This window comes from Cebus imitator, unplaced genomic scaffold (assembly GCF_001604975.1).
Source record: "Cebus imitator isolate Cc_AM_T3 unplaced genomic scaffold, Cebus_imitator-1.0 Scaffold316, whole genome shotgun sequence".
In the NCBI taxonomy this organism is placed as follows: domain Eukaryota; kingdom Metazoa; phylum Chordata; class Mammalia; order Primates; family Cebidae; genus Cebus; species Cebus imitator.
In genome coordinates this window covers 1,208,526-1,222,535 of record NW_016107631.1, presented here as the reverse complement: position 1 = coordinate 1,222,535, position 14,010 = coordinate 1,208,526, and the positions used below count along the sequence as shown (strand labels likewise).

Genomic DNA, 14,010 nt, shown 5'->3' with positions numbered 1-14,010 from the left:
AAAAAAAAAAAAAAAAAAAAAAGTTCAGTTACAATGGCGGATGGGGTAAGAGTAGTTAAGATGGTAGGGTGGGGTGAGGAGTATTCACATTATCATAATGACAGTTAAGATGGCAGGGTGGGGTGAGAGATCTTAACCTGGGGAAGCCCTTCTGGGCTATCTGGGATAATGGCAAACACAGGAGGTGGGGGGGGAGGGGGGTGGTTAGGGGTTGATCAGCCGAGGCAGGCAGGACTTCAGATTTTCTAGGTCTAGGCTTCCACATGGAGGCCTGACACTATGCATAATAGCCAAAGGTTTGAAACAACGCAAATGGCTACAACTGGTGAATGAATAAACAAAATGTGCTGTATTTATTCATGTCATGGAGTTCCTTCAGCCATACAAACACGAAGTATTGATAGATGCTACCATATGGATGAATCTATACAAGACACCAGACACAAAAGCCCACATATTGTATGACTCTATTTATATGAAATGTTCAGAATAGGCAAATCCATAGAGATGGCAGGTTAGCAGTTGCTAGGGACTGGAGAGAGGGGCAGTGGAAGTCACTGCTCAATGGATATGGAGTTTCCTTTCGGGGAGATAAAAATGGTCTGGGATTAGATGGTGGTGATGGTTACACATTTTGAATGTATAAATTCTACACTTTAAAACAAATTCTACACTTTGGTTAAATGGTACCTTTTATGGGATGTGAATTTTGCCTCAATAAATGTTGTACCCGAGCGAGTCAAGGAATGCGCCACACTCTGAGATTGAATTATGAGTCCTTTATCATGCCAGCGACCGAGAGATGGCTAATGCCCAAAATTCTCTAGGCCCCTAAGAAAAAGTTAGGTGGTCTTTTATACCCTAGTTTTATTTTTTATTTTATTTTTTTAAATTTTATTTACTTTTTTTTTTTAAAGACAGGATTTCACCATGTTGGTCAGGCTGGTCTTGAACTCCCAACCTCAGGTGATCCGCCTGCCTTGGCCTCCAAAGTGCTTGGATTACAGGCATGAGCCACCATGCCCGGCCAATATACCCTAGCTTTGAAAGGGAGGGGAACCTAGCTGAAGCAAATTTTTCACAAAAGCAGAGTAAGCAAAAGTTAAAAGATAAACTAGTACATGAGAAATAAAACGGTACCAGGTGCGAGGGGTAAAGCCGTCTTGAAAGACACGCAACTTACAGATAACGGGGGCTCTGGGCGCTCGACGGCACCTGCATTCCCAGGCTCTGCTGGGACCACTGAACTCGGCTCTTATCAACAAATGCATTCCTGGAGGTGCCCAGTGTCAGCCTGCCCCAGCCACATACTCTAGTTACATACTTAATGGGGGAAAATAACTAAAATGAGGAAGCTACGATGGAGCCTGTCCGGCTCAGGAAGCTAACATGAGCCTGAACGGCTTTTAGTCTGGGAAAGGGAGAGTTAGTTTTAGCTGGCAAAAAGCAGGTTATCACATTAAAAAAGAAAAAGCTGGTGGCTCACACTTGTAATCTCAGCACTTTGAGAGGCCAAGACAGGAGGATTGCCTGAGTCTAGGAGTTTGAGGCCAGCCTGAGCAACATAACCAGACCTCACTCTATAAAAAAAAAAAAAAAAAAAAAATTAGCCAGGTGTGTTGGCGCATGCCTGAGGTTCCAGCTACTCGGGAGTCTGAGGTGGGAGGATGGCTTGAGCCCAGGAGGCTGAGGCTGCTGTGAGCTATAATAGTGCCACTGCCCTCCAGCCTGGACAACAGAGTGAGACCCCATCTCTAAAAAAGTAAAAGGATTGGGCACAGTGGCGCACGCCTGTAATCCCAACACTTTAGGACGCCGAGGCGGGTGCATCACAAAGTCAAGAGATTGAGACCATCCTGGCCAACATGGTGAAACCCCGACTCTACTAAAAATACAGAAATTAGTTGGGCGTGGTGGAGTGTGCCTGTAGTCCCAGCTACTTGGGAGGCTGAGGCAGGGGAATCACCTGAACCCAGGAGGCACGTTGCAGTGAGCCAATATTGTCCCACTGCACTCCAGCCTGGTGACACAGTGAGACTCTGTCTCAAAAAAATACATACATAAAATTAAAAAAAAGAAAAAACACGGGCCTGGCTTGGTGGCTCACACCTGTAATGCCAGCACTTTGGGAGGCTGAATCATTAGAGGTCAGGAGTTCGAGACCAGCCTGGCCAACACGGTGAAACCCCATCTTTAATAAATAAAAAAAGAAAAATAAATAAATAAAAAACACGGCCAGGGCTAGCTCATGCCTATAGTCCCAGCACTTTGGGAGGCTGAGGCAGGTGGATCACCTGAGGTCAGGAGTTTTAGACTAGTCTGGCCAATGTGGTGAAACCCTATCTCTACAAATAATACAATACATTTGTTCTCAAGTCTGGTTGCTCAAAATCAGGACTCCTAGAGCTGGTCAATTACAGCAAGTACTTTTGTTTGGTCAACCCAAAGTCGCGGTGTTAGCCCATGTCCGGCTAATTTTTGTGTTTTTAGTAGAGACAGAGTTTCATCATATTGGCCAGGCTGGTCTTGAACTCCTGACCTCAAGTGATCCACCTGCCTTGGCCTCCCAAAGTGCTGAGATTACAGGCATGAGACACTGTGCCTGGCCTACTTTTTTTTTTTTAACAGGCTTAATTAACTTTTTCTTTTTTTCTTTTTTTGAGACGGAGTTTCGCTCTTGTTACCCAGGCTGGAGTGCAATGGCACGATCTCGGCTCACCGCAATCTCCGCCTCCCGGGTTCAGGCAATTCTCCTGCCTCAGCCTCCTGAGTACCTGGGATTACAGGCATGCACCACCATGCCCAGCTGATTTTTTGTATTTTTAATAGAGACGAGGTTTCACCACGTTGACCAGGATGGTCTCGATCTCTTGACCTCGTGATCCGCCCGCCTCGGCCTCCCAAAGTGCTGGGATTACAGGCGTGAGCCACCGCGCCCGGCCCAACTTTTTCTTGTATTAAAACACTATGTTGTGGCCACAGCCGGAGCCTGGGTCCTCTACACAGAGACTCTGGTGTGTGTCTTGACAAGATGGGGGGTGAATTCCTGGTAGGGAGACTTGGTGAATACAGCCTTCTTCTACAGGTCTGCTCAGGTAGCTGTAGGTCTTGGAGATGGCATCAAAGCTGGCCTTGGCGAGGGTGCCAGGGTGGCAGTGCAGCTCCTGACTAAGGTATAGCAGTCATCAGTGCCAGCCATCATCAGCACCTTCCTGGCACCAGGGCCAAGACGATGCCAGTTCCCTTGGGCACAGGGTTAAGGTGTACTAGCACAGAGCCACAGTGACCTGTCACCTTGGAAGGGACAGTGTGGGGCTTGCTGATATTGTTCCCCCAGTAGTGTCTGTGCCCAGGGACCATGGAGAGCTTGGCCAGGATGATGGCCCCTTGGATGGCAGTGGCTACCTACTTGAAGCACTTCACACCCAGAATGATGTGGCCATTGCAGTCTGAATGGCAACAAGCGCCTTGAACCTGGTGCGCTGGCCAGAGCAGCTCTGCTTCTGCGCCAGCATGATCTTTAAAATCTCATCCTTGAGAGAAGCCCCCAGCAAAAAGTAATAATGATATCAGACCCTTTGATGGGGAGGGAAAAGAGATAGACCTCCTCCAGGAACTTGATCGTCATGTCCTTGACCAGGCAGGCCAGCTTGGTGACGGGCATCCACTCCTTATCCTCAGCCTTGCCTCCAAGAGCTCCACAGCCTTGGAGCTCTCATGGCCCTGGCCCTGAACCTGGCCCTGACCCCAGCCCCAGATTGCTAGTGCTGAAGCCTCCGCAGAGACTGCTGCAGTTCCTCATCCCAGGGCCCCATTTGGTGTTTTCTCAGAGAAGAAGCCCTGTCATCTTCTTACATGGGAAATGTAAACACTGTATGTTTCCCACATTGTTGTCCATGTTTTCTGTTACTTGCACCTGAATGCATTCCTGTGCCATCAATCATGTCCACTTTAGAGATAAACAGGTTCTCAAAAAAGGGGAGGTCTCCCTTTGGAGCCAGCTTGTTTCCTGGAACTGGAGATTCGGGTGGAAGAGGAGAAAAGTCCCTCTGCCTGGGGGTTGAGCTGGGGATGAGGAGTGGAGTTTCCAGCAGTGAAGTCTTGGGGTAAGGCCAGTACTCGCTTTCCTATGACAGAGCCTGAGGATCTTCCCCAGCCCGATTCCAGGCCTTGGCCACATGAGGAGTCAAAGATGCCTCTCCTGAGCTGAGTACCAGGGAGCACTCCCTGATACTGATGGGCACTGGTGGTGGTGGGGGGAGATGGCAGTAGCCATGGATGGTGACTCAGATCAGAGACCCAGCTCCAGTCCCTGCTCTGCTATGAACTGCCTGTGTGTCTCAGTGCCTCAACCAACTCCCTTAGGGCAAGTAATCTGAGCGCTTATCCCTGAATAGGATACTGTGTGCTCCCAGGGAGCCTCCTGCCCAGGTCCCCTGACCTCTGAGCCTCTTCTCAGAAACATGAGTAAATCCTGGCAGGTGAGGGATCCAGGAGAGCGACAGAGGGCTTTGTGTCACAGCCAGGACACTGCAAGCATCCATCCTCCAGGCATGTGGCTTCCCGAGGGCTAGGACCAGTGGGGTGGGGGTGGGGGACTAAGATTCTGCTGTGAGCAAGGCAGTGTAAGGAAAGGATCCACGTTCCAAGGACCATGGCTTTGCTGCCAGCTGACTCCCTCTCCCCCTCAAATACTCCCCCAGTTCCCCATCCCCCCTTGCTTCCTGTTTTCCTGTTGCTGGGGCAGTCAGCAGGGAGGCCAGGCTCGGCACTGCAGGAGGGATTCCGGAGCCTGGGGAGTCCTGCGCTCTGGAAAGGCTTTTCTCAGGGTTCCCCCCTGGCTCCCGGGAGGCTGAGGTGCAGGGAAATGCCCAGTGTGCACCATGCCTGCCAGCTTTCCTGGAACCTTCCTTAGAGTGAGCCAAGAAAGGATCTGCCCACAGGCCTCTGGGGCTACAAATTCTCTTTTCCCTGCTCCTGCAGATGAACCAGGAAGAAAGCCTTCAATAACAAAAACAAGGCCAGGTGTGGCAGCTCACCCCTGTAATCCCAGCACTTTGGGAGGCTGATGCAAGCGGATCACTTGAGCATAAGAATTTGAGACTAGTCTGAATCTACAAAAGAAAAAAAAATTAGCCAGGCATGGTGGCATGCACTTGTGGTCCCAGCTACTCAGGAGGCTGAAGAGTTCCAACCAGAGCAACTCCATCTTGAATAGGAGCTGGGTAATGTAAGACTGAGACCTACTGGGCTGCATTCCCAGGAGGTCAGGTATTCCAAGTCATAGGATGAGATAGGAGGTTGGCACAAGATACAGGTCACAAAGGCCTTGCTTATTAAACAGGCTACAGTAAAGAAGCAGGCTGAAACCCACCACAACCAGCATGACAACAAAGTGACCTCTGGTCATCCTCACAGCTCATTATATGCTAATTATAATCATTAGCATGCTAAAGGACACTCCCACCAGCGCCATGGCAGTTTACAAATGCCATAGCAACATCAGGAAGTTACCCTCTATGGTCTTAAAAGGGGAAGAACCCTCAGTTCTGGAAATCGCCCCCCTCTTTCCCGGAAAACTCATGAATAATCCACCTGTTGTTTAGCATACAATCAAGAAGTAACTGTAACTATCAGTCGAGTAGCTCAAGCTGCTTCTCTGCCTATAGAATAGCCATTCTTTTATTCCTTTACTTTTTTTTTTTTTTTTGAGACGGAGCTTTGATCTTGTTGCCCAGGCTGGAGTGCAATGGTGCGATCTTGGCTCACTGCAACCTCCACCTCCTGGGTTCAAGCGATTCTTAATGCTCAGCCTCCCTAGTAGCTGGGATTACAGGCGCAGGCCACCACGCCCAGCTAATTTTGTATTTTTAGTAGAGATGGGGTTTCTGTCCGTGTTGGTCAGCCTGGTCTCGAACTCCTGACCTCGGGTAATCCGTCCACCTTGGCCTCCCAAAGTGCTGGGATTACAGACGTGAGCCACTGCGCCCGGGCTTACTTTCTTAATAAACTTGCTTTCAATATACTCTATGGACTTGCCCTAAATCTTTTCTTGTGAACGGTCCAAGAGCCCTTTCTCGGGGTCTGGATTGAGACCCCTTTCTGGTAACACAAACATGTTTTTTCCACTCTGTGGCATTTAAAACCAAAGATATTGCTTCCAAATGAGTTACTCTTACAATCCATTTTAGTGAAGGTTCCTCGGGGAGCTGATACACAAATCTAGAGTAGATTGTAGATTTGAGGATCTACATCGTGGAACAGAGCGTCACACTGTGCCCTCTGGGGTCAGTAGTTGGTGGTTTTGGCTTCCCTGACACTGACTACCTTCTTGGTAACCAGCGGTCTCAGAGATACATCTGTCGCCCTGGCATAATTTTTCACTAAACTCCAAAGGGAGAGAGGGTCCATGAGGCATGTCTGGCCTCCCTTCCTGTCATGGTCAGGAATTCCGTTTTCCGGGTTTCTCTGGTATCGCCTTGGCCAAGAGGGTCTGTTTAGTTGGTTGGGGACTTAAGATTTTATTTTTAGTTTATAAAACTAATAAATTCTCTAAACCTATAATCCCTTGCTTATTGCCCCCTGTGATAGCTAAAATGAAAGTAAAAGGGTTGGGCGCAGTGGCTCACACCTGTAATCCCAGCACTTTGGGAGGCCGAGGCAAGAGGATCACAAGGACAGGAGTTTGAGACCAGCCTGGCCAATATGGTGAAAACCTGACTACTAAAAACACAAAAACTAGCCAGTTGCGGTGGTAGGCGCTTGTAGTCCCAGTTACTCGGGAGGCTGAGGCAGGAGAATCGCCTGAGCTCAGGTCACTAATCTCAGAATGACTGCTGGCTGCCTTTCCTTATCACTGCGCGATGGATGGCTCTCAGTCAACAATGGCATTTTCAGGGCGTTCCCATAGTCACATGGGGGGGGGTCTGTTGGTATATAAAAGGTGAATCACACCACTCCACATTAAGGCAACCCCAACCGGGCACAGTGCTCATGTCTGAAATTTCAGCACTTTGAGAGGCCAAGGTGAGATGATCCCTTGAGCCCTGGAGTTCAATACTGGCTTAGGGAACATAGTGAGATCTTATCTCTACAAAAAATTTAAAAAATTAGTTGGGCATGGTGGTACATGCCTGTAGTCTCAGCTATTCAGGACGCTCAGGTGTGTAGTGAACCCCAAGTTTCTCTTCATCAAAGAATCAGTATGTCAGTATATTCAGCTCTCTTATTCTTTAATTCTCTATTTTAAAGTTTAACTTCCTTGGAGTTCCAGTAAACAACCTTCTCCACCAGTTCTAATCAGTAGTTCACATCTGTTTCCCCAGCCCTGGCTCCGTCCTGACTCATCCTGGTCACCTGCTCCAGTCACCTTCGTTGACCTAGGTCACCCCTGGCTACCTGCTGTGACCCGCCCATAACCATCCTTCCCACGAAAACACCCACTCTACCACTCCAGCTCAGACACCTACTCTCTTTAAAATAGCCAACTGGGATTAGTCTAGCTTGTGTGATCTAACCCTAGCCAATAGGGGAACGGCACAGCGGTAGGGGCGACCCCCGTCAGGCGTAAGTACCCCTTCCCTCCTTGTCCAGGTGCGCTCGCCATCGTTCCATCTGTGAGCCGCACCCTTCTGTAGAAGTAAATTGCCTTGCTGAGGAAATTTATATTTGAGTGCTACTTCTTTTGTGGCATCAAAGATTCTACTTATAACAGGTGGGAGGATCACTTGAGCCCAGGAGATCAAGGCTGCAGTGAGCAATGATGGTGCCATTGTATTCCAGCCTGGGCAACAGAATGAGACCCTGTCTCAAAAAAAAAAAGAAAAAAAGAAAAGGAAAGAAAGAAAGTGATTGACCACCCTGAGATTTTCCCAACAGTTGATTCATTCCCTTCACTCATTTCTTTTATTTATTTATTTATTTTCTGGGACTCCGTCCTCGCTCTGTTGCCAGGCTGGCGTGCAGTGGCACTATCTTGGCTCACTGCAACCTGCGCCTCCCAGGTTCAAGTGATTCTCCTGCCTCAGCCTCCTGAGTAGCTGGGACTACAGATGCAGACCACCACGCCCAGTAAATTTTTGTATTTTCAGTGGAGATGGGCTTTCACCATGTTGGCCAGGATGGTCTCCATCTCTTGATCTTGTGATCCACCCACCTCTGCCTCCCAAGGTGCTGGGATTACAGGCATGAACCACAACACCTGGACCCCTTCGCCCATTTCTTGATCTCTCAGCTCCTGGCCCAGATGGCTTGCCACATGCTCTGTAGGGGATAGGCCTATAGAACCTATCCCCAGAGTCTAAGGAAGCTGAGAGGCCAAAGAAAGAGGCTGACCAATCTAGCTTCTTAGAAAGAAACATTTAATAGGAACTTGAAAGGCATGTCTGAGTCTCGGATGGCAGCCAGACAAGGTGATGGACGGATGCCATTATTCCTTTTTCTTTTTTTTGTTTTTTTTTTTGAGGCAGGCTCTTACTCTGTCACCCAGTCTGGAGTGCAGTGGTGCCATCATAGTTCACTGCAGCCTCAATCTCCAGGGCTCAAGTGATCCTCTCACTTCAGCCTCCTAAGTGGTTGAGACTACAGATATGCATTAAGACACCCAGCTAATTATTTTATTTTTTGTAGAAATGGAGTCTCACTCTGTTGCTCAGCCTGGTCTTGAACTCCCGAGCTCAAGTGATCCTCCCACCTTGGCCTCCCAAAGTGCTGGGATTATAGCTGTGAGCCATAACATGTCTGGCTGATGTGATTTCTTAAAGTGGGAGCCAGAAACCCAGGGAGGACATCTCTTTGAGCCAGGATGACAGAGCTGGCCTTCCTGAGGCCTGGATTGCCACTCCTGTGCTTGTACTAAGTGTAGTTAGCTCTCTCTAACTTCAGCAGGAAAGCAAAGATGCAAAAGGCTCGAGGCACCAAGAGTCCTGCCCTGCATGGTATCAGCACCCTAATAATGGCCTCAAATACCTACTTCCTCCAACGTTCCAGGGGCCAAGGTACAAGATGTCCCTCCAGGCATGGGGTTTAACTGTCTAGGCCTCCTCTTCTGGGACTTGCCAATTAAAAGGCTGATTTTCTGCCAGGCACAGTGGCTTGCACCTGTAATCCCCAGCACTTTGGGAGGCCAAGACAGGTGGATCACAAGGTTAAGAAATCAAGACCATCCTGGCCAACATGGTGAAACCCCGTCTCTAATAAAAATACAAAAATTAGCTGGGCCTGGTGGCAGGCGCCTGTAGTCTGAGCTACTTGGTGGGGGCTGAGTAGGAGTATCCCTTGAACCTGGGGGTAGAGGTTGTAGTGAGCTGAGATCATGCCACTGCACTTCAGCCTGGGCAATAGAGCAAGACTCTGGCTCAAGGACAAAAAAAAAAAAGAATTCATAAGCACAAGAGATTAGGACAGGAAGTAGAGGGAGGCCCTAAGTTGAGGGAGGAGAGTTTATTTTGAAGAGGCTTCGTGGTGGAGCAGTCAGAGCAGTCAGGGGCTTCAGTAGGAAGCCCCTTCAGTAGGGCTTGGGGTGTGGTTATTTCTGCAGTTCTCTGACATTTCTTATTAAACTGAGTCCAAGAGACAGACTCAAGAGCCTCATCCATTGACTAAGTAATTACTAATACCTGCTCTGGCGAATCTACGTGTGCACCCTGGGCTTTACAGCTGCCCCCTCTTCCTGAAGACTTATAATGTGGCCCAGCTATTTAACATTCAAAGAAACAAAATCGGATTTGAGCTCTGCCACTTGCTAACATTTTGACCCTCTTTCCTGTCAGTTTCTACCTGTAATGTGGAGAGCTGTTATGAAGTTTCAGTGGGTAAATCAAGCAAAAACAAACAAAACTGAATCCCCGATGAGCACAATTTACAGGCCGGATTCTGATAAACTGAAGCCCAAACTGGGAAATATATATGATGACATTAACAGAGATTCTGTAAGATAATCCCCTTATGGATTAGAGGTGAGGAAAGACTCCTCAAAAAACATTACGAGTTCAATCATGAACCATAAAATGGATTAATTTAATCTTCCCTAAATAAAGGATTTCTGTAAAACAAAGCACACAATGGTCAAAAGTAACAAACAGATGAGAGATTAGGAGAAGATATTGCAATATCTGCAGCCAAAAAGAGACTAATATTTAAAATATACAAGGAAATTTCTACACATGAGAAAGAGAGACCCCAGTGGGAAAATGGGCAATGAGTATGAACAAGCAATTTGCAGATTAAGAACCTAAAAGGTTACATAAATATGTGAAAAATGTTCCTTAGTCATAAAGTAGTTGCATATTAACCTAACAATGAGATATTGTTTTCCACCTATTTGGCAAAAATGATAAAGCTAGATAATGCCAAGTTGGGTAGGGATGGTGGGTTTAAGTGCTCTACGGTATTGCTGGTCAAGGGTGGGTGGTGTGGACATTCTGCACAGCAAGCTGCCTTACTTGCCAGACTGTCTATATGTTTGCTATACTACCAATAATCCACAATCCACTCCTGGGAATATATATATGTATACACACACACACACACACACACACACACACACACACACATACATCACGCAGGGGCCTAAAGACACATGATGAAGATGCTCTTCATTGCAGAGACTAGCTTGGGAAGGCAGGTATGATATTGTGATGTAATAAAAATTTGGTCTCTGCCCCCAGTTCCTGGCACAGAGCACCTCAAACCCTTAGAATTTCCTGTGTGATTGATAGAAGTTTCTTTTGTTCTAATGAAGTGACTCTTGCTGGGCTTTCTGGTCACCAGAAACACCAAGCCATGGTTAGAAGCTTGGAACTTTCAATTGCACTGCCCCCTGCCCCACCAATTTCTGGGGTGGGGACAGGAGCTGAGAGTAGGGTTAATCACCAATAGCCCGCCAATTTAATCAATCATGCCTAAGTGACGAGGCCTCTGTAAAAATCCAAAAGGACTGGGTTTGGAGAGCCTCAGTTTCTGAATGTGTGGAGGTGCTGGGAGGGTAAATTGCCCAGAGAGGGCATGAAGTTCCATGTCCCTTCCCCTATCCGTCATCCCGCATACGTCTTCATCTGTATCATTTGCAATATACTTTATAATAAACCAGGAAAGTGTTTCCCTGAGTTCTGTGGTCAGTCAGAAGTAGGAATGGTCTACAGTTATAATTGGACTTTCAAGTGGGGGCAGTCTTTTTTTTTTTGAGATGGAGTTTCACTCGTTGCCCAGGCTGGAGTGCAATGGCGAGATCTTGGCTCACCTCAACCTTGGCCTCCCAGGTTCAAGCGATTCTCCTGCCTCAGCCTCCAGAGTAGCTGGTATTAGAGATGTGCACCGCCGGCTAATTTTGTAGTTTCAATAGAGACGGGGTTTCTCCATGTTGGCCAGGCTGGTCTTGAACTCCTAACCTCAGGTGATCCACCCACCTCGGCCTTCCAAAGTGCTGGGATTACAGACGTGACCCACCATGCCCGGCCAAAAATAGCTATTTTTAAAAGGAGTGCAAAGCAAGAGTTTAGCACAGAAACTGGCACGTGGGAAGGGCTCCCTAAGTGTCAGCTATTGCTAATTAATTAAGAAACAAATAGTACAAAGACACAGGGACACATCTTGGTAAGTTCCATGGAGAGGCCGGGTCTGAACCTGTCTTACCATGATCATATTTTCAGGAGTCTGGAGCAGTATTTGGCAGTTGATTTGTCTTGAACGATTGAACAAAAACTAGTTCATGACAGAGCCATCCAGGAGAATGTTCACCTTGTCCAACTATTCTACACAATTGAGAGAAATATTCCTTTCTAATTTCTTTTCTTTTCTTTTTTCTTTTTTTTTTTTTAAGACGGAGTTTCACCATGTTGGTCAGGCTGGTCTTGAACTCCTGACCTCAGGCAATCCCCCTACCTTGGCCTCCAAAGTGCTTGGATTACAAGTGTGAGCCACCATGCCCGGCCTCCTTTCTAATTTCTTTTCTTTTTTAGAAAACATTAATAGACCTTCATTCTGTCCTCAAAGGCTGAATTAGGTGTTAATTAGGATTAACTACATGTTGTATTTATATGTCTTTTCCTATGAAGGACATATAAGTATCAAAGCACAGAAATGTCACCTCAATGTCTACACAGCTTTCCCCTTACCCCCAAGAGTGGGAGAATCAAATTTAGAATTCCAGGCCCTTGCGGGTAAGCCTGACAGTTTCAGTGAGCTCTGGAGAGGGAGGTGCCCACAGGATTTGCTGATCCAGAAAGCAGCAGAACTGGGTGGGCTAAGGGAAGTGAGTCAGTGCCTTACCGTACATGGATTTCAAAACAGTGGGGACTGCAGACTTCATGGTGTGAAGAAACACATCTGACAGCTTTGTTATTACATCAGGGAAGCTGCAGTCAGCAGACACCTACAGGATGTAGAAGGTTTGTTTTGACCACACCCCTGTCAATAGTTACAAGTCAAGCCAAAGCAGAAAGCCCAGACACCATGACTGGCAGAAAAGCGACCATTTGCGGAACTATTTTTTGTAACACAAAAAAACCATGTTTTCAATCTGTAAGGCAGAGTTTTCACATCTCTGTGTGTGCACAGACCAAACAATTGTGATGGCTCTTGCCTACAGGAAATGGCAGAATAGTCCATGTCCTTCCCCAGTGAGATCACCACTTCTACACTTCTACAGTGCCTGGGGCTTCCTTATCTCTCTCTTTTTTTTTTTTTAGGCAGAGTTTCGTTTTTGTCACCCCAGCTGGAGGGCAGTGGTAAGATTTTGGCTCACTGCAACCTCCACATACCAGGTTCAAGCAATTCTCCTTCCTCAGCCTCCTGAGTAGCTGGGATTATAGGTGCCCACCACCACACCTGGCTAATTTTTGTACTTTTAGTAGGGACTGGGTTTCGCCATGTTGCCCAGGCTGATCTTGAACTCCTGACCTCATCTGACCTCAAGGTGGGTGATCTACCTGCCTTGGCCTCTCAAAGTGTTAGGATCACAGGCGTGAGCCACTGTGTCCAGCTTTCCTTACCTGTTTGTAAAAATCTCCCTCTGTGACAGCCCCGACCTTGCTCATGGAGGGCATAGTCTTCTTATTTGAGTCTTTAGAGCCAGCAGTGGTTAGCATGCTAGGCTCACCTGGAGAACTTTTAGAAAAAATCCCAGTACTGGCTGGGCGAGATGGCTCACACCTGTAATCCCAGCACTTTGGGAGGCTGAGGTGGGCAGATCACCTGAGGTCAGGAGTTCGAGACCAGCCTGACCAACATGGAGAAACCCCCGTCTCTACTAAAAATACAAAATTAGGCTAGCTTGGTGGTGCATGCCTGTGATCCCAGCTACTCGGGAGACTGAGGCAAGAGAATCGCTTGAACCTGGGAGGCGGAGGTTGCAGTGAGCCGAGATTGCACCACTGCACTCCAGCCTGGAAGACAGAGCTAGACTCTGTCTCAAAAGAATCTCTGGGGTTTGGACTCAGGCAACAGTACTTTTTAAGCTCCCGAAGAGGGTCCTGACCGGGCCAAGGTTGAGTAGCCCTGCTTTTGTGTCTCGTTGGTAGGATGCATTCAGTAGATTTATTAAACAAAACCTGATTCCTTCAGTGAAGACCAGTGACAGAGCCCTTATTCTGGGCATTTTATGGTGCCAGGTTGTAGGTAAGAATCATCTGCCAAGGCACAGGCCTGTTGGCCCTGACCTCATGTGGGTCCCAAAGCAAAACTGTTAGTGGATGGAAGGTCTTGACTGTGAGTTGTCCAGGTTCTTGGCATGTCAAACAAAGAATTGAACACAACGCACAAAGCAACAGAAGAACGAAACAACAAAAGACAAACAAAGCAACAAGAGAGCGGAGTAACGGAAGCACAGATTTATTACAGCAGAAGTAAGTTCCACAGAGAAGGCATGGGCTTGAGCAAGCAGCACAAGAGCCATCCTCCCCTCTTGTAAGGGTTTTTATTAGGTTAAAAGAATTTGGAAACACCACTAGGTGCCCTTTAGAAGCCTACCAATTTGGTTTTACTTTTTCTTTCTTTTTTTTTTTTTTTTTTTTT

The 14,010-nt window shown here is 47.4% G+C and overlaps 1 pseudogene; it reads right to left on the bottom strand.

The window, feature by feature from the left end:
• Window positions 1-2,965: 2,965 nt before the first annotated feature.
• On the bottom strand, window positions 2,966-3,828 carry LOC119467666 (annotated as a pseudogene).
• Window positions 3,829-14,010: the final 10,182 nt, after the last annotated feature.